The following is a 26,685-nucleotide window of genomic DNA, read 5'->3' on the forward strand; positions in this document are numbered from 1 at the left end:
AAAATATCAATGTACATAATTAAATAAAATAATGATAGCTGCTGCATATGCTGTCAGATCGTCATACGCTTAGCACAAACCCACTGCTATATCTGTCAGACACGTCTTTACTATATAATTTTATTTAATTAGCAACATAGAATCATGACGTAGATCATTATACACTTTATTAACAGTTGTATGGCATCTTGACTTAGCGGTTAAGTAGGTTAATGAATTTTACACGGGCATGTGTTGTAGCTGACTCCAGCTGCAGCCAGACCTGCTTTAAATACAATTTGAAAAAACAATGCATGTATATCTACATAGTTATCATGGAAAACAATTTAATGACTTATTTTCATCATAACTTGTTGTGTATGGTGAGCTGACAACTCCTCTGACTGCCGGACTTCTTAATGCGCAGGCATGGTACTCACTGCACGTATGCTATTCTGACAGCGTATGGTAATCTAATGGGCTCTTTGCACCTACGGCGTTGACGTCACATCTCCAGGAGCTAATGCGGCTCACTTGTTTCCGCTTTGAGTTACCATGACTGGTAGAAAAGACTAAGTCGTATTTCAGATGCAAAAAACGCAATACTACGAATGTTGTTGTCTTCCAAATATAATGAGCTTTTAAGTTTTCATTAATTTCCAAGCGATCCTGAATTAAGAAGATGGCTTGTAAATATTTGTCACTACCAGTTAAAGCTAACGCTGCACAACACAAAGTTTGCAGCCTTCACTTCACTCACCAGGGATACGGATGGTAAATAAAGGAGCCTCCCTGAGTTATTTCCATGGAATCACTTCTATATTCAGCCTGAAAGAGTTTATGGGAACGAGAGAGCAGACCAGAGCCAGACAGCCGAGCGACTGATCCGCCTGTACATCCTGCTGTAAACACCGTCCTATCTGAGCTCTTCACAAGAAACATGCAAAGGTAATAAAACGAAATAACACGGAGACATGAAGCAACACGGTCATATTTTTCTAAAAGCAGCAACTTTGAACCTGAACAGCTGAACCAGATCTCTGACACCAGAGCTGCGCTACTGTCAAGCTATGAGGCTTGTTGAGCTCCGTCAGGCTTCGGAAGTAAAAAGCCCAAACCGTAACCTCCCCGTTAGTCTGACACTAACGACAATAAACACACATAATATACTAGAAAATAAGATAAATACATTGTCCGTTAGAATGTTTAGATACTTAAATAGCACATTTTACAAGAACAATGTCCGAGAATATTGCCTATTAGCATAAGCTAAGGTTAATGTTAGCCACAAAGTTTAAGTAAAACTCACCTTCGTGTCAGTGAATGTATAACGAGGCGAACATCTAAAACCTTTCTCCAGCTGACTTGTTGGGGCTTCGGATCGATGTACAAACCTTGGCCAAGCCCTGAAAGCACCTATTGTAAAAGGCCATTTTCAATAGATCGGAAACAATCGAGCCACTTTTCCCCAAACGCGGAAGCTGAGGTGCAAAGAGTCCATAGAACGACTCTCAGTGACACTCCAGTCCTATCTAATAAGTAAAGAGACGAGCAGATGAATCGTACTATTCCTGAATGTCACCTCACTATATTGCAGACTTTTGGACATAGCGTTGTCCCATATATGCGACAAGTCAGTCAACACCTCCGCACAATAATTCAGCGCAGTGAGTGACAACTTTTTTCATCACAAATGCTTATGTGTCTCTGTACAGCTAGCTTTGCTAACATCACGTCATCGGAGCTTACCTTCTTTGAGCTACTTTTCTAAGTGACGAAAAAAGTTAGACGTTGTCCCCACCGTCTGTGAAAGCGAAGCGATGTTGAGTTAGCTGTGGCCATCGGATTTCTTATGATTTATGCAGCGCTATTATATTACTGACAATTAAACATCTTATGCCGCTGAGAGGAAACCACTGCGCCGGTCTCAGAGCGCCGCGTGCGAGTGAAAGGTGGGGAGGGGGAGGGGAGAGAAACAGAAACACGCATTTGGCAAGTCACGTTATTGGTTGGATTTTAATTGGTGCGTTTTGCATCCACTGAAAACAAAGATGTTAACAAATAAACTAGATAGTGTGCTGTATGTTTAGTGATATTTTAACAGTTGCGGTCTCGACTGGTCTTGAAATAAAATGCCGAGTCCTCAGCGTCCGAGACCGAGACAAGACCGAGACCAAATGGGATCGAGTCTGAGACGAGACCGAGACCATCAATAAATGGTCTCGAGACCGGTATCGAGACCAAGACCGATCTCGAGTACTACAACACTGGAACTTGGACTACAAAAATGGCTCAAGAAATAAAAATGGCGGATTCACAAAACTGGTTAGTGGGAAGTCAAGGACCCTGTTTAGATCAACAGCTTAAAACACTGAAATGAAGTGAAATAAATCGATGTAGGTGGAGAGACTAGATTCAACTTTTCTGCTTTGCTAAAAGTGAAAACAAAATTAATTTAAAGGCTAAAAAATTAATTTACTTGATACGTCCCATTTCAAGTTCACAATTCAGTTTATTAAAGAGCTCAGATAAAACATGTTGGTTTAAAGTTGCAGTACATCACTTTTACAGAAAATATCTTTTTTACATATTTGTTAAATTATCATTATGTCATGACTGTTTATGAGACTAATAATCTGTGGAGAACCTGAGCTCCTTTGTCTTCTCCCAGTGCTAACTGAAGCAACCAATCAGAGCCAGGAGGTGGGTTTTAGTGCTGTCAATCATGCTGGTGCTCACCCTTTCCCCCTTTCTCCCTACTACACTGCAGCTGGTTCACCACGACAAAGCCCGTCAGGAATGCTAAGGCTAGTTAGCATAGATACCATTGATGGCGGGAAAACAGTTTTCTCAGTAAATTGCTTCTCCGCCACTAGCTCATTAATCAGCGCATATATGAGACTGATTAATAGGGCTAAGCTCCTCCTCCTGGCTCTGATTGGTTGTTTTTGGTGCATTTCTTCAGGCAGCAATAAAAGCTCCAGGAAATCAATCGTTTCAAAGATTATCTCTCTCATAAACTGTCAACATGGAGACTAATTTAACAAAAACAAACATTTTTGTAAACACTGACTTGTGCAGCTTTAGAGACATCAAAGTGTTTTAAACCAGATGATAAACAGATTCACATGACAAAATGTCTCCTGCAACATGTCACCTGCTCCTGGCTAGCATGTTTCAGCAGAACAATGAACTGCAGATGGAGAATGATGGCATGAGAACCGTGGATGAATGAAGCCATGCTAACCTAATGTTAACCTGGTGCTAACCTGATGTTAACCTGAAGTTAACCTGGTGCTAACCTGATGTTAACCTGATATTAACCTGGTGTTAACCTGATGTTAACCTGAAGTTAACCTGGTGCTAACCTGTTAACCTGAAGTTAACCTGGTGCTAACCTGATATTAACCTGAAGTTAACCTGGTGTTAACCTGGTGCTAACCTGTTGCTAACCTGGTGCTAATCTAGTGTTAACCTGGTGCTAACCTGATGTTAACCTGATGTTAACCTGATGTTAACCTGGTGCTAACCTGGTGTTAACCTGATGTTAACCTGAAGTTAACCTGGTGCTAACCTGATGTTAACCTGATATTAACCTGGTGTTAACCTGATGTTAACCTGAAGTTAACCTGGTGCTAACCTGTTAACCTGAAGTTAACCTGGTGCTAACCTGATGTTAACCTGGTGCTAACCTGATATTAACCTGAAGTTAACCTGGTGTTAACCTGGTGCTAACCTGTTGCTAACCTGGTGCTAATCTAGTGTTAACCTGGTGCTAACCTGATGTTAACCTGATGTTAACCTGGTGCTAACCTGGTGTTAACCTGATGTTAACCTGGTGCTAACCTGGTGTTAACCTGATGTTAACCTGATGTTAACTTGGTGCTAACCTGGTGCTAACCTGGTGCTAACCTGGTGTTAACCTGATGTTAACCTGATGCTAACCTGGTGCTAACCTGATGTTAACCTGATGTTAACCTGGTGCTAACCTGGTGTTAACCTGATGTTAACCTGATGTTAACCTGGTGCTAACCTGGTGCTAACCTGGTGTTAACCTGATTTTAACCTGGTGCTAACCTGGTGCTAACCTGATGTTAACCTGATGTTAACCTGGTGCTAACCTGATGTTAACCTGATGTTAACTTGGTGCTAACCTGGTGCTAACCTGATGTTAACCTGATGTTAACCTGATGTTAACCTGGTGCTAACCTGATGTTAACCTGATGTTAACTTGGTGCTAACCTGGTGCTAACCTGATGTTAACCTGATGTTAACTTGGTTCTAACCTGGTGCTAACCTGATGTTAACCTGATGTTAACCTGATGTTAACCTGGTGCTGTCCTGTGTTTGTCCAGAAGGCGGCCAGCTGAACAACAATGTGGCAGCCAGCTCCAGCGTTGGCCCGCAGCACCCCTACCCGGCGCTCAGCCAGCTGGCTCAGGCCTACGAACAGCAGCAGCAGCAGAACGCCGACCTGAACAAGTACGCCTCCCTGAAGGCCGTAGGTGAGTGGCAGCTTCAGCCATTGGCACGTCAAATGCAGCAGGCGACTTGTGTCCGAGCAGGAGCGGCTGTACTGAGACGGTACAGCATCACAATTAGGCTTTTATTGATTTGTTTTCCTTCCAGTAGATTTTATTGAAGGTTTTATGACCTGAACACAAAGGGCAGCCAGTCTGCGACTCTTCTGCTGGAGTCTGACAGATGTTATTGACTGCGCCGCATGCCTGAGCGCGCTGGAAGACACAAACCGCCGCCTGCAGACAGCCTGGCGCATGATGAGGCGGCTGCCAGCGCAGGCCATCTGAAATTCACCCACATTTACAAACCGGTATCTTCCCAGACGACTCCAATCATTCAGTTTGTGTTTGTGTGACAGGTAATCCGCCTCCAGCTGCTTTTTAGTCCAGTTTCCACTCATTACCAGCAACCGCATCTCTGCATGAAGTGTGAGGCGGTTTGGATGCCTGACTGCATAAACTGATGAATAACGGCATAAATTCATATATCAGCAGAGAGGAAAATCACTTAAGATCAGGGTGTCCAAACTGCGGCCCAGGGGCCATTTGTGGCCCATACACTGATTTTGTGTGGTCCCAAATATAATTCAAGAACGATACAAATGTGGTCTTTCAGAACAGAAAAATTTGTAATTAGGGTAAAATTATTACCAACATAATTTCCATACAATGGAAAAATGTAAGTATAACACAAAATATTTGCCGTTTTATAAGCAAACTTTAATATAATAAGTAGAAACACATTCATCCAGCAACTTTGACTGAAAAGCTGACTTTGCACCAAAATCAGCTTTTATCTTGATTATTAAACTTGGTTAAATATAGCAAGCATTTTGAAAGAGATTCAAACCAACCAAAGCCTTTGAGCAACCTGTTCCCCTCCTGGCCTGTGGGGGCGCTGCACCAAGAACCACTGAAGGAAACGACACAAAAACCTCTGAAGACACTGAGAGCAACTTCCTTCTTCACCAGATGGAAACAAGATGGAGGCGTCAGATTTTAGAGGTTGGAGGATTTCTCTTTAGGCTAAAGACCAGGAGCCATTTCTGCTGCTAGCACTAGGCTAGCACATTAGCTTTGGTTGCATTTACCCAGAATGCCCTGCCCTGTAGTCCACTTCCTGCTGTTGGAGCGGTCTCCGGTCCACTTGGCGTTCACATTCAAACCAAACCCAGACGAGGTTTGGAGGACCAGAGGTCAGAGGTCAATTAGCATTCGCACCTCACCAACCGGACCGGACTTTATAGAAAAGTGGACTGGAGTCGGGTTAAAGCGGACTGGAGTCGGGCTAAAGAGGACTGGAGTCGGGCTAAAGCGGACTGGAGTCGGGCTAAAGAGGACTGGAGTCGGGCTAAAGAGGACTGGAGTCGGGCTAAAGAGGACTGGAGTCGGGCTAAAGAGGACTGGAGTCGGGTTAAAGCGGACTGCAGTCGGGTTAAAGCGGACTGGAGTCGGGCTAAAGAGGACTGGAGTCGGGTTAGAGCGGACTGGAGTCGGGCTAAAGAGGACTGGAGTCGGGTTAGAGCAGACTGGAGTCGGGCTAAAGCGGACTGGAGTCGGGCTAAAGAGGACTGGAGTCGGGCTAAAGAGGACTGGAGTCGGGCTAAAGAGGACTGGAGTCGGGCTAAAGAGGACTGGAGTCGGGTTAAAGCGGACTGCAGTCGGGTTAAAGCGGACTGGAGTCGGGCTAAAGAGGACTGGAGTCGGGTTAGAGCGGACTGGAGTCGGGCTAAAGAGGACTGGAGTCGGGTTAGAGCAGACTGGAGTCGGGTTAAAGAGGACTGGAGTCGGGTTAGAGCGGACTGGAGTCGGGTTAAAGCGGACTGCAGTCGGGTTAAAGCGGACTGGAGTCGGGCTAAAGAGGACTGGAGTCGGGTTAAAGAGGACTGGAGTCGGGCTAAAGAGGACTGGAGTCGGGTAAGAGCGGACTGGAGTCGGGTTAAAGCGGACTGCAGTCGGGTTAAAGCGGACTGGAGTCGGGCTAAAGAGGACTGGAGTCGGGTTAGAGCGGACTGGAGTCGGGTTAAAGCGGACTGCAGTCGGGTTAAAGCGGACTGGAGTCGGGTTAGAGCGGACTGGAGTCGGGTTAAAGCGGACTGCAGTCGGGTAAAAGCGGACTGGAGTAGGGTTAGAGCGGACTGGAGTCGGGTTAGAGCGGACTGGAGTCGGGTTAAAGCGGACTGGAGTCGGGTTAAAGCGGACTGGAGTCGGGTTAGAGCGGACTGGAGTCGGGTTAAAGCGGACTGCAGTCGGGTTAAAGCGGACTGGAGTCGGGCTAAAGAGGACTGGAGTCGGGTTAGAGCGGACTGCAGTCGGGTTAAAGCGGACTGGAGTCGGGCTAAAGAGGACTGGAGTCGGGTTAGAGCGGACTGGAGTCGGGTTAAAGAGGACTGGAGTCGGGTTAGAGCGGACTGGAGTCGGGCTAAAGAGGACTGGAGTCGGGTTAAAGAGGACTGGAGTCGGGCTAAAGAGGACTGGAGTCGGGTTAGAGCGGACTGGAGTCGGGTTAAAGCGGACTGCAGTCGGGTTAAAGCGGACTGGAGTCGGGTTAGAGCGGACTGGAGTCGGGTTAGAGCGGACTGGAGTCGGGTTAGAGCGGACTGCAGTCGGGTTAAAGCGGACTGCAGTCGGGTTAAAGCGGACTGCAGTCGGGTTAGAGCGGACTGGAGTCGGGTTAGAGCGGACTGGAGTCGGGTTAAAGCGGACTGGAGTCGGGTTAAAGCGGACTGGAGTCGGGTTAAAGCGGACTGGAGTCGGGTTAGAGCGGACTGGAGTCGGGTTAAAGCGGACTGCAGTCGGGTTAAAGCGGACTGGAGTCAGGTTAAAGCGGACTGGAGTCGGGTTAGAGCGGACTGCAGTCGGGTTAAAGCGGACTGGAGTCGGGCTAAAGAGGACTGGAGTCGGGTTAGAGCGGACTGGAGTCGGGTTAAAGAGGACTGGAGTCGGGTTAGAGCGGACTGGAGTCGGGTTAAAGCGGACTGCAGTCGGGTTAAAGCGGACTGGAGTCAGGTTAAAGCGGACTGGAGTCGGGTTAGAGCGGACTGCAGTCGGGTTAAAGCGGACTGGAGTCGGGCTAAAGAGGACTGGAGTCGGGTTAGAGCGGACTGGAGTCGGGTTAAAGAGGACTGGAGTCGGGTTAGAGCGGACTGGAGTCGGGTTAAAGCGGACTGCAGTCGGGTTAAAGCGGACTGGAGTCGGGCTAAAGAGGACTGGAGTCAGGTTAAAGAGGACTGGAGTCGGGCTAAAGAGGACTGGAGTCGGGTAAGAGCGGACTGGAGTCGGGTTAAAGCGGACTGCAGTCGGGTTAAAGCGGACTGGAGTCGGGCTAAAGAGGACTGGAGTCGGGTTAAAGAGGACTGGAGTCGGGCTAAAGAGGACTGGAGTCGGGTAAGAGCGGACTGGAGTCGGGTTAAAGCGGACTGCAGTCGGGTTAAAGCGGACTGGAGTCGGGCTAAAGAGGACTGGAGTCGGGTTAGAGCGGACTGGAGTCGGGTTAGAGCGGACTGCAGTCGGGTTAAAGCGGACTGCAGTCGGGTTAAAGCGGACTGGAGTCGGGTTAGAGCGGACTGGAGTCGGGTTAGAGCGGACTGGAGTCGGGTTAAAGCGGACTGGAGTCGGGTTAAAGCGGACTGGAGTCGGGTTAGAGCGGACTGGAGTCGGGTTAAAGCGGACTGCAGTCGGGTTAAAGCGGACTGGAGTCGGGTTAGAGCGGACTGGAGTCGGGTTAGAGCGGACTGGAGTCGGGTTAAAGCGGACTGGAGTCGGGTTAAAGCGGACTGGAGTCGGGTTAAAGCGGACTGCAGTCGGGTTAAAGCGGACTGGAGTCGGGTTAGAGCGGACTGGAGTCGGGTTAGAGCGGACTGGAGTCGGGTTAAAGCGGACTGGAGTCGGGTTAAAGCGGACTGGAGTCGGGTTAAAGCGGACTGGAGTCGGGTTAGAGCGGACTGGAGTCGGGTTAAAGCGGACTGCAGTCGGGTTAAAGCGGACTGGAGTCAGGTTAAAGCGGACTGGAGTCGGGTTAGAGCGGACTGCAGTCGGGTTAAAGCGGACTGGAGTCGGGCTAAAGAGGACTGGAGTCGGGTTAGAGCGGACTGGAGTCGGGTTAAAGAGGACTGGAGTCGGGTTAGAGCGGACTGGAGTCGGGTTAAAGCGGACTGCAGTCGGGTTAAAGCGGACTGGAGTCGGGCTAAAGAGGACTGGAGTCAGGTTAAAGAGGACTGGAGTCGGGCTAAAGAGGACTGGAGTCGGGTAAGAGCGGACTGGAGTCGGGTTAAAGCGGACTGCAGTCGGGTTAAAGCGGACTGGAGTCGGGCTAAAGAGGACTGGAGTCGGGTTAGAGCGGACTGGAGTCGGGTTAAAGCGGACTGCAGTCGGGTTAAAGCGGACTGGAGTCGGGTTAGAGCGGACTGGAGTCGGGTTAAAGCGGACTGCAGTCGGGTTAAAGCGGACTGGAGTCGGGCTAAAGAGGACTGGAGTCAGGTTAAAGAGGACTGGAGTCGGGCTAAAGAGGACTGGAGTCGGGTAAGAGCGGACTGGAGTCGGGTTAAAGCGGACTGCAGTCGGGTTAAAGCGGACTGGAGTCGGGCTAAAGAGGACTGGAGTCGGGTTAGAGCGGACTGGAGTCGGGTTAAAGCGGACTGCAGTCGGGTTAAAGCGGACTGGAGTCGGGTTAGAGCGGACTGGAGTCGGGTTAAAGCGGACTGCAGTCGGGTTAAAGCGGACTGGAGTCGGGTTAGAGCGGACTGGAGTCGGGTTAAAGCGGACTGCAGTCGGGCTAAAGAGGACTGGAGTCAGGTTAAAGAGGACTGGAGTCGGGCTAAAGAGGACTGGAGTCGGGTTAGAGCGGACTGGAGTCGGGTTAAAGCGGACTGCAGTCGGGTTAAAGCGGACTGGAGTCGGGTTAGAGCGGACTGGAGTCGGGTTAGAGCGGACTGGAGTCGGGTTAGAGCGGACTGCAGTCGGGTTAAAGCGGACTGCAGTCGGGTTAAAGCGGACTGGAGTCGGGTTAGAGCGGACTGGAGTCGGGTTAGAGCGGACTGGAGTCGGGTTAAAGCGGACTGGAGTCGGGTTAAAGCGGACTGGAGTCGGGTTAGAGCGGACTGGAGTCGGGTTAAAGCGGACTGCAGTCGGGTTAAAGCGGACTGGAGTCGGGTTAAAGCGGACTGGAGTCGGGTTAGAGCGGACTGCAGTCGGGTTAAAGCGGACTGGAGTCGGGCTAAAGAGGACTGGAGTCGGGTTAGAGCGGACTGGAGTCGGGTTAAAGAGGACTGGAGTCGGGTTAGAGCGGACTGGAGTCGGGTTAAAGCGGACTGCAGTCGGGTTAAAGCGGACTGGAGTCGGGCTAAAGAGGACTGGAGTCAGGTTAAAGAGGACTGGAGTCGGGCTAAAGAGGACTGGAGTCGGGTAAGAGCGGATTGGAGTCGGGTTAAAGCGGACTGCAGTCGGGTTAAAGCGGACTGGAGTCGGGCTAAAGAGGACTGGAGTCGGGTTAGAGCGGACTGGAGTCGGGTTAAAGCGGACTGCAGTCGGGTTAAAGCGGACTGGAGTCGGGTTAGAGCGGACTGGAGTCGGGTTAAAGCGGACTGGAGTCGGGTTAGAGCGGACTGGAGTCGGGTTAGAGCGGACTGGAGTCGGGTTAAAGCGGACTGCAGTCGGGTTAAAGCGGACTGGAGTCGGGTTAGAGCGGACTGGAGTCGGGTTAAAGCGGACTGCAGTCGGGTTAAAGCGGACTGGAGTCGGGTTAGAGCGGACTGGAGTCGGGTTAGAGCGGACTGGAGTCGGGTTAGAGTGGACTGGAGTCGGGTTAAAGCGGACTGCAGTCGGGTTAAAGCGGACTGGAGTCGGGTTAGAGCGGACTGGAGTCGGGTTAGAGTGGCCTGAACTGGACTGGTGGGATGTTCATAATTCCCTGAAGGTTGGATGGATGAGTCGGCAGATGCTCTCTCGTATTTTCAGATCGTTTTGTTCGGTGAAAACCACCAGAGAACATCCTGATGTCAGTCTTTGAAGATCAAACAATAAATGGATTCTCTCTTAACTCAACATTTCACACCTGCATTGAACAAGAGGAGAGAAATCCCAATCACCATGGAGAAGGCAGACATGCCAATTTTCCCCAGACAGCAGCTTCAGCAGATCAGAGTGAGAGCTGAGCGGAAAACCCCCCAGATGATGAAGGCCGCCTTTCATCCCGTCTCACATGAGGCCAGCAAACAGACGCTGCTCATCATCTCTGTTCAGAGTTTGATACCTGAGCAACAGGTGTGAATAATTCTAACATAACAGAAGTTTAACTTTTAAAAGATGAGGTCAGAGTTCAGATTTGACTGTTCAGCTGGATATTTTGCATTTTATTTGTTAAACATAAATTTATGCATAATGGTGGACAGAAAAACATGTCAGCATGTTTTAAAGGGGAAGGTTGTGTTTTCCAGGCACAATCTGACCATGTTGCCTTCAGCTATAAAAATGCTATAGATATCAAATCTTAATTTCTAATTTAGCATCTTGAAATTGGGCCTCTATCTCTTTAAGAAGCTCCTGCTATTCCTGAAGCTCCGCCTCCAGGAAGTCGTCTCAATATGGCTCCTCTATTAACCCTTTAATGTTTTTATCAGCGCTGCTCTGAGCAGCTGCTCCTATAATGAGCTCAGCTGGTTGCTAATTGCTGCTGGCTAGTCTGAAGGAGCTGAGCGGGGGAGGAGTTACTTCTTGGAGGCGGGGCTAGGTCCACCCAGGCATTTAACAGCTGAATGGTTGCCATGGAGATTAGAAGATCTCTCAGCTATGCAGAATTAAAGCAACCCTGGAGGGAAAACATGAAAACATGATGAAAAATCAAAGATTTTAGTTTACATGATACCGGCCCTTTAAAGATAAAAATCTGAAAAGTGTGGCTTGTATCTGCATTAAGTCCCCAGTTTAAAACCACCTGCAGGCAGAAGTTTGGCTCATTCTTTTAAGCTCGGTCAGACAAGTACATTGAATTCAGGACTTTGACTAGGACATTGTTTGATCTAAACCAAACCGCTGTACCTCTGGCTGAGTGTTTGTGAACATTTTCCAGGATTTTCCTTCATTTTGACCAGCTGAAGCATCCCCACGGCATGACTAGGCCACCTCTATACGACAGTATCAAAAACATGCCACCATTTTCAGATTTTAATTAGAAGAAATCTATTGTTTTCCTTCCAGTTCACAGTGATTGTAATAATGTGACAAACTGAGGTGGAGAAGAGGAGAGAGCTCTGAAGACCAGCCGCAGGTGTCTAGTTAAAGTCTGTGTGTGGAGAAACGTGCTGACATTTTGCCTGGCAGTAACCTGTCTGCGCCTCAGGCGGATGCTGCTGTTTACTCTCTGAAATGAAGACGGGAGGAAAGCGAGTCGTTTTCAGACACTAAATTTCCTGGAAGCTGATGACAAACTGGCAGAAAGCAGAGGAGCAGAAACGCGGCAGAACGAGGAGAGTCGCAGCGACGGCGGCTGCCTGCAGGCCACAGAATCAATCCAACCCATCTGAAAATGCCTGGAAACATTTTCCAGGTCCCATTATTTCATGTTAAAGATGCCGCGCCGCCGCGGCTCCTCACAGAAACACAATTATTTTCTGTGTCTAACTTTTGAACATCACGACGGGTTCAGGCAGCGATTTGAAAGTCAAATCTACCAGCGACGTTCTGGTTGCTTCTGAAGCAGACACTTCATCTTTCACATCTTTCTTCCTCCTGCCTGCTTTTGTAACCTTTAATGTCTGGGCCTCCTCTTCCTCTCTCCTCTTCACAACCATCTGCTTTCCTCCCTAATCCGCGTCGCTCCGTCTCCCTCATCAAAGAATCGTTTAAGAGCTAATTGTGATCTGCTGCTATGGCCGCTCATGTCATTCTGCTAATTGAAGGGAGATTTCTCCTTCAGCATCGGACAGAAATCTCTTCAATAAGCACCAAGATGACGGGAAACTGGGGAGAGAAACTGGAACAATCCGTCACCCGGTGATGGCTACATGTCCACTAAGTGCTGACATCATGAAGCTCTGGTTAGATATTGATTTATTGGGACGTTATTGGCACCGACCTCACTGAGGAAACATCAGTAATCTGGTTTGGTTTGTTCTGCAGTCATGTTTTCATGTTTTGATGTCAAATCTTGTTCTGCTAACGTGCTAACAGCAGAGCTAATCAGCTAAATTGAGCAGTTTAGCCTTTTTGCTTGAGGACTTAGTTTCCCTAAAACAAGTCAGAACAAAAAGTTGAATGTCTCCTATTTATTTTGTGACGTCATAATTTAATTGTTGATTTATGTTTCAGACGGTCATTTATTGGCTTTAAAGCTTCCATAAAATAAAATGCTGAATCATTCATAACAATAAGAATGTAATTATCTTCATTTTCTAATACGTCTTGTCGTAAACCACGTTCAGATATTTGGAATGTGAACGTTGTAAAGCTGATTTTATGGTAAAATGGCCTGCCATACACAGGAAGGAGTGCATCCTCTGTCTGTAGCAGGTTTTTGTTTTTTCTGCCTGTTGACCTGATTAGAAGTGGAACCAGGCCTCAGATCTGCCCCCCTTCCTTAATTGCCCCTCTGCTCTTCCCCCGCGGCCCGCTCAGCCTCCCCTCTGTCGGCCCACTCCTCCGTCCCCCCGGACGCCTCTGGAAGGTCACTTTATTGGATTTGAGGCACAGAAGCAACTAATGATCTCTTGGATTCACCACTTGTTCTCCTGCTGGAACAAATGACCAATTATGGCCTCTGTGTTACGAACAAACGTCCTGCTGGGCCTCACCAGTCATTTCTGCTGTACATTCAGTTTCCATGGGCAGTAAAACCCTCGTAATTAAGGGAAAGGAGCTCAAAGCGAAACTCCTTGACATTTTTACCTTTCATTGAATCTCTGAGGCAGAATCTGCCTGGAAATCTCCTCCACCGCAGCTGGTTGTTACGTTTCATTACCTGGAAAAGCATCAGCAATGTTCCCCAAAGCCTCAACAGATTTCTGTTTGCAGATGAATCTACAGCTTACCGTAGTTATGTATTAATTAACGTTTTCCATTTCCAGGTCTGAATTTCAACCAAATCCATCCAGGATCTTACACAGCAGTGACATCATCCAGGCTTGTCCACCGATCTTGGTGTAGGAAAACTTTCTGATCATGAAGTTATATTCACAGATGATTATTTGTAAAACCTCTTGAATTCGTCTATCCTGGTTACAGAAACGTCCCAGTTTGTGGAGTTTGTTGTAATTTAACAGGAAATAAAAAGCCTGAAGGGAGTGAGTCGTTTTGGAAAGCTCTGTATAGAAATGAAATGAACTGTAGCAGGCTAACAGGTCAGCTGCACTCATCGTACACAGTAGCTAAAGTGCTACACCAACATGCTGTTAAGCTAATGCTAAAGTTGAATACACATGGATGTGGTCATGCTAAACAATATACCAACACAGAATTAAGCAGAAGCTAATGCTAAATCTGCTACACCAATGCGGCATTTAGCTAAAGCGCTATTCCAACATGACACACAGTGGAAGCTAATGCTAAAACATGATACAAACACAGGGTTTAACAGAAGCTAATGCTAAAACACTAAATCCCACCATGTGTCACATTGTGCTAATGCATAGCTTTCAACAGAGTCAAATTTAGCGCACTGATCTTCACGGTTAGCGCTTCAGGAAAAGATTCTTTGGATCAGATCCTTCATGGTTTCAGTGGCTGAGTTTTTCTAACTGTTGCTGATTTAGCCTAATTAACGCCTTCAGTCACAAACCAGGCAGGAGATAAACAGATTTTATGCCGTTTAGAACTAGCAATACATTCTGAGTATGGCGGTAAAGTTAGCTCCATAATTAGCGCATTAGCTGATTAGTGGAAGTGTGCCCACCACTGCAAATTAAGAGCCATGTGTGACATTAAAAGTTAGTCAGAGGATGTTTTAAAGAAGGTTACTGATGTTTGACGTTACCAGTCAGTTTAATCAGGCTTCATGAGGACGAGTCTGGGGCTTTGAAAGGTAAAAAGGCAGGAAATTAAATGGCAAACTAGGACTCATTTTAAAAATAACCCTTGGCAGGAATGACAGATCAATCAGATCTTTAAAGCTAAATATCTCCTGACCAGCTGAGGAGAACCAGATCTGTTCTGCTGAACCGCGCCGAGGTGATTGTTTGTCTCTGTGTGTTTCTGCCTCGGCCGCCGTTTCACCGCCGAGCCGCCTGGCTTCAGACTCATTCACCTGCCGCCTGAGCAGGTTTGATCCCAGGAGGAGGTCTGGTAGCGGCTCGGCAGGAGACACTGTTCCCCCCGCCGCCGCAGTCCTCACCCACAATCCTCGGCTGCAGCCTCGCTCCTTCGCTCACAGTGATAAACTAGATTTATAGTTACAGCAGCAAAGCAGACTCACTGAGTGTGTTAACTTTATCTTCAAGGACAGGGAGGCAACGAGGAGCTAAAGAGTAATGAGTCGACTGTGAGCGCGGATCGGCCGCGAAAAAGGTCACGTTTTACAGAGATAAGAGGGACTGGAGCTGGGAGACGCTAACTGACAGAGGAAGGAATAAATATCAGGCTTTAAAGCTGACTGCTCAGCACACACACACACCACACACACACGCTTCCTGGGCAGAAGATGCTCACAACAACAAACTGTTGGTGTGGATTTTTGTGGATCTGCTGCCTGAAATGTTTAGAGGATCATTTCTCACAAATCTTACTGTTGATCCACAGTTATCAGATTTTTATTATAATTAGAATAAACAGCAGATGAATTAAGCAAATGTTCTTGATTCAGTCTTACAAGCCTCGCTTATGCTTGTTCACTTGATTTTAGTAAATTAAATGTGTTTTTCCCCCTGATGGTCCAGTCGACCCGGTTCTACTGGAACCAGAACATCTGCTCCACCTCCAGCTGCTCTGAGTCAAACCAACCTGTTCCCCTCCTGGCCTGTGGGGGCGCTGCACCAAGAACCACTGAAGGAAACGACACAAAAACCTCTGAAGACACTGAGAGCAACTTCCTTCTTCACCAGATGGAAACAAGATGGAGGATTTTAGCGGTTGGAGGATTTCTCTTTAGGCTGAAGACCAGGAGCCATTTCTGCTGCTAGCGCTAGGCTAGCATGTTAGTTTGGTTGCATTTACCCAGAATGCCTTGCGTGTAGTCAACTTCCTGTTTTTGGAGCGGTCTCTGGTCCACTTGGCGTTCACATTCAAACCGAACCAGACCGAGGTTTGGAGGACCAGAGGTCAAAGTTCAAGTAGCATTCATACCGCCAAAAAACTAACTGGAATTTGTAGGCAAATGGACTGGAGTCGGATTGAAGTGGACTGAACAGGACAGGTGGGAAAGATTCACCATTTCGTCTCATCCCTTGCTTGCTGCCAACTTGTCTCAGGGAACTTATGAGGAGCTCGACCCGAATACCAGAGAACTCAGACTGAACAGGGCTGGTGTGAATGCAGCCTTAGGATCAGAAACAGAACCCGTCTTCCGACATGAAGTAGGCTAAAGATCTTCAAAACCCAAAGTCTCTGATGTCCATCGATCTGGAGACGGTTCCAGGACCTTCTCTAGGGTTCTGGGACTCCAGAGAACCTCATTTGAACCAGGAACCACACCAGAACCAGAACCTTCTGAAAAAATTAAAAAGCTAAATGAAGGTATGCAGTGGCTTCGTCAAAGTCCAGACTGAAATCTGGTTGGGATGCTGAGTTGTAAACTTTAACAGATTGTTTATGGAAAATGCTTCAAAGTGTCTGAATTGAATTAATTCTCTAAAGAATCGGTCAAAGTTCCTCCGCTGTGATGCTAAATATTCTCGCTCTGCTCAAAGGCAAGAAAACCAGCAAGGGGCTTTAAGGGGCAATTCCTTTTCCACCTCAGGCTAGGTCGGCTTGGTAAGTTTAAAATAAATCTGTAGGGGGTAAAAACTTTACCAAGAATGAATTTTAAAAACTGCTAAGGTTTAATAACTAACCTGATCATTACTGCATTTTAAAGTCTCAGAAAGTCTCAGGCGGCTCGGTTCTCTGAATTTTCTCTCCCTCTGAGACATTTTAATCTTCCTAAGAGGAAAGTAAAGATGCATCCTGGCTTTTCCTCAGATTTCACTCCTCCAGGATCAGAACCGGCCTCTGCCTGCAGGCGTTGCAGGAGCTGTGCTCCCCGTTTGGCCAGTTTGATAAGAAGAAGCTGACTAAAAGTTAAAATGCATCCGGTCTGTTATCTGCTCTGTCTCTGTTCAGTGCATTTCATGTTTTTATGTGATTTGCTCTTCAGCAGCTCGTTGGCATTGAACTTCAGTCTATTTTTGTGTTTTTCTCTCCCACCAGCTGCCAAGTACAACGGAGAAATCTACAACAAGCGGCGGCTGATGGTGGAGCTGCCGACGAAAGGTGGCCTTCCTCTCCAACCGATGGGAAACTCTCGGAGCGCCATGGGCAACCTGTCGATGACGCCGCCGATGGCCGCCAACACCATGCCGTCAAACCCCCTGACCTCTAACCCCTTGAACTCCTCCATGACACAGATGGCTTCAATGGCCCCAATGGCTTCAATGGCCCCAATGGCTTCAATGGCCCCAATGGCATCAATGGCCCCAATGGCTTCAATGGCCCCAATGGCATCAATGGCATCAATGACAGCGATGACGTCCATGCCGCAGATGACCTCGCTCTCCCCAATGCCCTCCATAACCCCCATGACCTCTTTAGGTCCACTGACTCCGGAGCCTGTGGCCACCTACGTGACGGAGATGCCCAGCATCTCGTCCGTCTCCACCCTGCCGACAGAGCGGCACATTGCGGGCGGCAGCGGCGGACTCAAGCCCAACGGCCAAAAGCCCAAAGGCGGCCATGCGGCCCACAGCTCCTACAGCTCCCACACGCACACCCACACGCACACCCACACCCACAGTAGCAAGGCGCCAGGACTCGGGGCTTCTTCCCTGGCGCACATGGTGGGGACGATGCCAAGCGGCATGTCCAGGGCCGTCGAGACCGCCTTTGGCTCGAGCTCTGCCACCATGGGCCGGCCGTTTGCCTACAGCTCCAACACCATCGCTGGGCACGCGGCGGGCTTTGGCATAAAGGGCTGGGATGGGACAGAGACGGTGGGCAGGAGAAAGAGCTACGGGCACAAGAGGCCCCAGTGCACGGTGCTGGAGCCCAACCAGCTGCACGGCTCCCGGGGCCAGAGCCACAGCCAGCACTTCCTGCCCACGCAGCCCTACTTTGTGACCAACAGCAAGACGGAGGTGACTGTGTGAGAGCGAGAGGAGCGGAGACGCAAATAATCTCTGTTTGGAGACGCCACCTCCTGGGAAGCTCCGGAGGAGGCGGAGCTTCGTCGTCTGAGTGAAAGTTGCCTTGAAGTCAGAGCCAACCAATCAGATCACGCTTCAGACGCTGACAACAGACAATACGTACCTGAGGCCATGTTTGTACATTTGTGCCGATGTTCGAGTTGTCTCCTTCTCTCTGACGATGTCCAACGTTAGAGAGTCAGAAACCAAACCTGATAGCAATATCGCAGATGAAGAGCGATTTCATGGTAACGGAGAAAAACCGAGTTATTACCCAGAAGCCTTCAGGAGAACACCAAACGGTCTAGAGGAAAAACGTTCGCTCATGATTCACAACCGTTTCTCCTGAGAGCTTTGAAGCAGAAGCACACAGTGGTGGTGGTGGTGATGGTGATGATGATGATGATGATGATGGGATTCAGATTTGAGGTAGATGCAGCAAAAACAGAAAAATTCAAACGGTTTTTAAATCTGATTGGGTCCCAAAGATTCAATCTGAGATTAAATCCTCTTAATCCCTGAAATCCTTCAGTTTTAATAATCTGGCAGCTATTTTAATACGATAGCTAAACAACTAAACAAGATGAATGTTTTCAACCATAATGACCTAGTCAAAGTTTATTTATGGAGAAACTTTAAAAACAACCGAAGCTGACCAACCGTGGTTAACGAAGACAGAATATCGAACAAAAATGGATGAAAAGTATAAAATACGGAATCTGTACAGAGTAAAAGAACAGAAATAAAATGGAGTCATTCTCAACCGAGATTAAAATCTACGGAGAAACACTGAGACTCTGATCTGCAGGCATCAGGGGAAAAACCAACAGGAGAAAACACATCAGATAAAATCTGTTGATCAATAATAACAGGTTAATATGTAAACAGACCTATAATTAACTTTCCCAGAAGAATATCTGATGCTTTCAGACTTTCACTAAATTTACACTTTTAGTTGAATTAAGAAGCAATTTTAAATAATAAGAATAATATTAGCAGAATAATGTTAACGCCATGCTATGCGGGCGCCACGCTATGCCGGTGCCACGTTACACGGGCGCCATGCTAAGCGGGATGCTAAGCGGGCGCCATGCCAAGTGGGCGCCACACTATGCCGGCACCACGTTACGCGGGCGCCATGCTAAGCGGGCGCCATGCTAAGCGGGCGCTGTAATAAGCACCGTGGGACCAAATGCCTAAAGAACGAGTTTAAAGTTAAGCTTCTCGCCTGAAACATTTTAAACCAGGGACCAAACATAAATTTAAACCTTAAATTGCTTCAAAGATTAAGATTCATTTTCATACGGCTGGGCTCATTTTGTGCAAAATCTATAAAATATTTTTAAAGAATTGTCCTAACCTTTCTAAAGGTCTTATTTTTCTATCAGATCATTCTCTGAACTCCAGTTTTACCCACAGAAAGAGAGAAAAACCATCTGGAAAAATCTATGTGGGTTAAATGACTCAAATATAAAAATAAACCCGTGAGTGTGACAAATAGGCCAAATCTTCGAAGGGCTTCTTCAAGCCTGTTTGCATGTTTCCGTTTTAGCTCGGCAGCTCCGGTTGCTGCTCCGTGGTTAAAGCAGGAGAAAAGTTCAGGTGAGAAGCAGAAGCACAAACAGCTGCTGCTGCGCAGACGGCTGCTGCTGCTGCTGCTGCTGCGCAGACGGCTGCTGCTGCTGCTGCTGCTGCTGCTGCGCAGACGGCTGCTGCTGCTGCTGCTGCTGCTGCTGCTGCTGCTGCTGCGCAGACGGCTGCTGCTGCTGCTGCTGCTGCTGCTGCGCAGACGGCTGCTGCTGCTGCTGCTGCTGCTGCTGCTGCTGCGCAGACGGCTGCTGCTGCTGCTGCTGCTGCTGCGCAGATGGCTGCTGCTGCTGCTGCGCCGTTCAGGTGGGAGGAAGCAAAGAGGCACTAAAATCTCCTTTTAGACACGGAGGAAGTCAGAGCATGTGACAGTCTGCTGAGCGAAAAACCTGATCAAGTGTATCGTTACTGCCAGCGCCGCGCGGTGCGTTAATCAGAGGTGCAAAGGATCACCTGACACTGAGGCGACCAATCAGACGGGCTGAGAGGAGGCGGGATGTTTCTGACTAATGCTGTGCAACACGCGGCTGCCTTCCAGGGTCACATGACCAACACCTGGGACCGACGGGACTGAACCACCTGGGACCGACGGGACTGAACCACCTGGGACCGACGGGACTGAACCACCTGGGACCCGGCCGAAGGCACCCAGCAGGATTTCAACAGGGGTTGAAGCTGCAGGACGTCACTTTGCAAAATATGTTTTCACATGTTGTTCACCGTGACGCAGATAACCTGTGAAAGATCGATCTCCTACATTTCATCCCTGAGCTGCTACTGCCTTCTGAAGAAAAGCACCAAAAAAAGTCAGAGCCAGGAGGAGGGGCTTAGCGCTGTCAATCATCCCCATGTATTCGCTGCTAAATGTGCTAGTGGTGGAGAAACAACTCACTGTTACAGGAAAGCTGTTCATCTGCTGTCATCTGTGGCGATGCTAACTAGCATTAGCATTCACAACATTCATGATGTGTTTAAGGCCATGATTGACAGCGCTAAGCCCCCCCACCCCCCTGAATCTGATTGGTTGTTTCGAGTTAGCACTGGGAGACAGGAAACGGATTAATCCACAGATTGTCTCAGATTAAACTCACGTTTCAGCAAATATGAAAAAACATTTTATAAACGTTACATCACTTTACAACGACTGCAGAGCGAAAACCAGATTCACAGTGAGTGGAACCAGAGGGGGTTTTGTTTTTGCCCCCGGCAGCAGGGTTTTGTTTTTGCCCCCGGCAGCAGGGTTTTGTTTTTGCCCCCGGCAGCAGCCAGGCGGAGCGTCGGCGCCGTTTCTGCCCCGTTGTCCAGGACAGACTGTGAAACTCCAGATGTCGGCCCTTTGTAGCTCGGACCTTCCAGAACTTTCTCCCTCCTGATCCGTTTCTGTTCATCGTTTCTCCTTTTATTCAGAGAAATATGAGAAACTACCTGAGAAACGTTGTGAGCTAAAAAAAAAAATGTAATTTTATTTCACTTTTGTACAACTTCCTGTCCCTTTGAACACGATGTCGCCTTTGCTTCGACGGCGGTGAGAGAGTCCATCTTTAATATCCACTTACTGAAAACATCCAAACCAATCAAAACTAAATGAATCCAGTTCAGATCAAACTGAGAGAAATTCAGATTTAACTCCAGACTCTGGCTAAGATTCTCCAAACGTTCATTCGGGTGAAGCTACTGCAGGAATCTGAGAAGTTTTAATCAAACTGCAGAGAAAATGTAACTTTTGACTCAAACGAACATGAGAAACGAGCTGCTGTTGCTTGACGACGGAGACACGGAGCGATAATATTTCACTTTTTGCTGCTTCTCGTTAAAATTCATCTGGGCTTTCTGTGGGAATCCATCTTCATCTTCTTCTACATCCACACTCAGTCAGAACTCGATGAATCTAATTCACACCAGACTGTGAGAACGTTTCTCTGCGGGTCAGATTTTCAAAATAAAAGCATTCATTTCCTTCAGGTAAAGCTACTCTTTGCTCAGTTTGCCTCCATTTGGCATCAAAAAGGTGAAACCTTTTAATCAAACTGTTGTTCTATTGTAAGCTTTGACTCATGATGCAGCCACCACCATGCTTTAATGTTGTTTCAGGGCATTTCAGAGCAGAAACATGAAAAACAAGCTGCTGTTCCCATGGCAGCTGCCTGTTATATAATACAGAGACACCAGAGATGTTAAAACACAAAGAAAGTTGTTTTCTTTGCCGTTTCTGTTCATTCAGCTGCGTAAATCCATCTGCAGCTTCCAAACCCAAACAGAGCAAAGTTAATCTAAGAATCTCTGATCCTTGGGTTTATTTCCTGTTTTCCTGACGTATCGCAGCTCAGTTTGCTCCAGACGGAGCGGGAAGGTCAGAGGTCGCTGGATGTGCACGATCAGAACCAACTGACTGCAGGCAGCCAGGCGGAAACCTGCAGACGTTTTGTTGCTGCGTCGTAACGCCAGATTACGGAGAGCGGGAAGCAAAGTGGGCCATCATTGCTCACAATTAGGGACCAAAACAAACCGGTGGAACGCCGGGATCTGCCGGATGGGTCAGAACCGCAGCTGGTCGATGGGGTCAGAACCGCAGCTGAGTGGCTTCTGGAACCAGCCATGTCTGACGGCGTTCATCACTCAGACGTGAAACGATGCTCAGGTAGAAAAGACGCCGGCATGAAGCAACAACGGGGACATTTCCCTCCCAGAAGCTTTTTATTACTTCATCTTCCTTCAGTTTCTTCTCCTCCGTTTCATCCTTCAGATCAACCAGCACAAACATCAGCCGACCAAATTACTGGTTAGCATTATGTAGCATTTAATCCTTGATGGTTTCTATCTATAGCGTCACAGAAACAAGTTAATCTGAAGCTAATTTTAGCTGTTTGGGCTAATTAATTTTGGGTCATCAAAATGAATCCGTATTTAACCTTCTGGTACATCAACGTCAGGGATTAACTTTATATTCCCCTAAAGTTGATATTTGGTTTAAATTAAAGCCAAAAATTGTTCTACAGCAGAACAGTGGGTCACAAAGATTCTGCTAATATGAAAAGATGAACAAAAATCTGCGATCAGGAATGTGTTTTTAACTCATTTTATGATTCATTTTAGGGGACAAATCATTTCATAAATGTTCTGTGTTGATTCTGTGGCTCTTCAAACCATGGTTTTAAAGGATCAAAATAACCAAAATATAAAGTTAATCAGATTTACCAGAAGTGATGCTTCATGATGAATCTAAATTCAACGTTTTGTTCTGAAAATGTTAAGTTTGGAAATGATTCATCTGCTAGTTAGCAACACTAAGTTTTCTCTTTAGCCCACTTAGCTTCCCCTAAATTAGTTCTTATGGATAAATTCTAACACCAGAGCTAATTTCTCATTTAGCGCTTTAGCATTTTCCTAACTTCATAAACATTTAGCGCATAAAGCTCCTCCTGCAGCTGCAGGTCATCATCAGCGTCGGACAGGACTGATGTCCAGAGGCCTCATGACTTCGCTGCTCTAAAACTCAGACCAACAGGGTTCAGTTCATAACCAGCTTCAAATTATTCAGTGAATAAACCGTAACCTGTCAGGTCAGTGAATTCCCGAAGCGACCCTGCTGGTACCAGTTTGGTCAGCTCCTGTTTTGTTGGGTAATTTTCTGACTATTATCATATTTCTGCTGAAGATTTAAAAGCACGGATTGTTGCTGATGTCATCCTGAATCAGAAAACGATGTCTGTAAATATCTGTTTGTTGGGAATGAGTTACAATGCATCCAGCAACGAGCCGATGTTCGGCTGCATTTTGTTTTAGAAAACATGATATGTACAGTTCATAAAAGGGCTCCAACACAAGATACACGTTCAAAAACATCCTGATTTATTTCCTGTTCTGCTGGAGACGCTGAGCTGTGCAGCAGAACCATCTCCGCCTGGGTTTCCGCTTCGTGTCGGGTTTATTTTTAAGCACAATGTTCCCGTTTCTCTCTGTCCAGTAGCGCTCGACGTGCTTCAACAGCGCCTGTTCCTGGGCGTAAAGCTTTTACTGACGTCACAGGAAACGGATTCATCTGCAGCTTTTCAAACGGATTCTTCAAGTACGGTCATGAAGAGAGATTTTAGGCAGCTAATATCTCACCTGCAACAGAAAACTCTCACTGTGTTTTCATTTAGCCCAAACTTGTCAAGTCGACCAGAATCAAGCAAATTAAGTAGTTTGATATTTTTTCTTTTTTTATTCATCGTAGATCCAAAACTTAAGAGATTTTGCACATTTGCTGTGTTAAATAAAATAAAAAGTTAGTTTTCAAATTCCTCTGGGCTCGATTGATTAAATTGATCGTTAGTTATAGGAACAGGATTTGGGTCACTTTCTTTCAAAATGCTAGCTAACATTTAGCCGAGTTAATAAATTCAATAAAAGCTGATTTTGGTGCAGCAAAGTTGGTTTTTCAGTAAAAGTCTCTGGATGAATGTGATTCTATTTATTATGAAAACCTGTTTATAAACTAAAGTTATACTTTCTGTTGTACTTAAGATTTTCCATTGTAAGAAAATTGTAATTTTACCTGATCACAAACATCCAACACCTGTTTTGATACAATCTGTTGTTATTCTTGAACTGCAGTTGGGGCCACAAAAAAAATCGGTACAAGTGCAGAAACAGCCCCGGACCGCCTGGAGTCTGAAGCTAACGGCTAATCTGACCGAAACTCTAAGACAGCTGCACTCTCCCAAACAGTCGTAGCGGTTCATGCCAACTGTCTTCATGCTTTGACTTTACAAACATTCATATAAAATTGATTCTAACATGTTAAAACCAAAATGATCACAGAGGTTTAAGTAAAAGCTGTTTGGTTGATTTTTGTACCAACTTACTTTTAGGTAGTTTGACCAGAAACCGTTATGTGTTTCCCACAGGAAGACATTTAGTGGCGCACTGCCTCCTACATTAGTTTCCTATGTAAGTAATTAGCAGCTGTTTCTGTAGAAATATCTACTCAAGGCAAATATGACATTTTTAAAGAGTTCGTAATATTTAGTTAGCATCAACTGCTATGATACTGCTGAGAATGGAAATCTGCTAGCCGTTAGCTTTAGCCTCTGGGATGCAGAGAATTACCTGATGCAGGTAAGATATTGACTGCTTATAATCTACTAGGAGCTCACTAAACCATCTAAACTATTTTTATTGAAGGTTTTTTCCCATTATTTTTATTTATTTGCAATATGAGCGAAACCAGCCGTCGCTTAACGAGATTATCCATTTATATGAAACTGATTAACTCATTTTAGTGCTAAACATTTGTTACATACAAACTTCTATGAAATCCAACTTTCTATTTTTGATGTCCAGAGCAGTTTGTGGTATTTATGCATATGTGTATATGGAAACGTTCAGTACGGCCCCTACGCAGCATCTAAAGCATCTTTTCTCTGGTAGAGACCATCCCCACCATTGTTTGCACAGTAGCTTCTAATAATATGCAGCGTGACGCCCCATTGTCCTTCTACTGTTCACTGACTTTATAATTTGTGAGAGTAAGTTATGAAAAAGCTGTATTTTGGTACTTTACGATTATTGTAAAAAGTAAACTGAAATAAAATATAGCAGATGTATTGTTCCAGAAATATATTGCCATAGTGTTGCTATGACTGTTTTTAGTTTTCCTTTGGGCGGGCTTACAGGGACGTTTCTGCTCCACTGTTGTTAATTTGTCATCTAACAATATATTACGTTGTTATATATAAAACTTTCTTACGTGGCAATAAAAGACGACTTCTGTAAAAAATGATCTTCCTTTGGCTCCTCTTTGTTTCTCGGATCAGAAGAAAACGAAGGGAAACAACCACAAACTGACAGCGGAGGAAACCCATATAATTAACATTTTTGGTTTATATTAAAATGTCATACAGAGAAAAAATGGTGTCAAAATTTCACCTTTCTATTCATCCATTTATGAATGGCACAAAGCTCATTTTTAATTCACAAGCTAAATACTTAACTTATTAAATATTTAGCTTGTGATTTAAATATTTAAGTCTGAGCTATGTATTTAGTTTACATGTATTTAGTTTTTACCTAAATGTTTTTGATAAAAAGTTAAATATTTTCAAATAAAGTTAGATATTTAGTTCTGACCTAAATATTTTGTTTGGAAAAAGTAAACTGAAATAAAAGATTTTTATTTGAACTAAATATTTAATTTAGAACTAAATATTTAGTGTGTAAACAAAGTATTTAGATTGCGAATTAAATGTTTAGTTTGGATCTATGATATTTATGAACAAGAGGGTGAAAATATTACTTTTTTTCTCTCTAAATATAACCCAAAACGTTGCTGTTAAGTTTTTGCAGTGTGACTTTACAAAGAGTGCCCCATAGAGACCATTGTTAGCACTAGCTTCGGTTTCATCACATGAAGTTTTATTTTTCATCTAATTCAGCTTTTTGTTAAATCATGTTTCTTACCAGGATGGGAATGTTTGCATATATTTTATGTTTTGGGTTTTTCTTATTTAAAATTTGCATTTCTTCAGTTATACTTTGATTGGAATTAACTAAATATGTATATTTTTTCTTATTCATTATCATGATGCACCAATGTTTGGGTTTGTTTTTTATTTATTTTTGTTTTCTGATTATTTCTGTTGTTTTTTGTGACTAATGTCTTTCCATATCCTGTTGATTTCTGTGTGCTGATTGTTGTCATTTGGGTGTTGCCGTACTGGTTTGTTCCATTAGTTTCTTAATCAGCGTTTTGTTTCTCCTCTCCTTGTGGATCTTTCTCTCTCAGTCTGATTTAATTATTAGATATAAAACTGAAGAAATGAGACAGAAAAACAGTTCAGTGGTTAGTTAATAATAAAGAAATGTTAAAATAATTTCTTCTAATAATAACTGAAAGGATGTTTAACTGATGATAACCTGTTCAGGAATAAATCAGAGGTTATGATCCAGTCCTGGAGGAACGTTGTCTATTTAAAACCTGAACATCAGTTCGCTGTCGGTCACCGACTTCCTGCTTCTCATTTTCTAATTTCTCATGAATCAGTAACCGGGTTCTGCTAATCATCAGATTAATCGGTCAGGGATTCGTTCATCCAGACCAGAACTTTCCTGTCATTTATTAATGACTGAAAACAACAACAGACTTCAGCAGCGCTGCGATCAGTGCAGCTGTTTCTGCTGAACAGATCGTTAAGGTGTCTATGTGCTGATCTTTTCAGAGATCATATAATCCTCCAGTCCAACTATAAATCTAAAGTTATTGAAGTTATTATCTGTCTCTCCATGCAGGAGAAAATCCCTCCTGCTGTTTGGTTGTA

Source organism: Poecilia mexicana, unplaced genomic scaffold (genome assembly GCF_051168715.1).
Source record: "Poecilia mexicana isolate PSO_F unplaced genomic scaffold, ASM5116871v1 scaffold_19, whole genome shotgun sequence".
In the NCBI taxonomy this organism is placed as follows: Eukaryota; Metazoa; Chordata; class Actinopteri; order Cyprinodontiformes; family Poeciliidae; genus Poecilia; species Poecilia mexicana.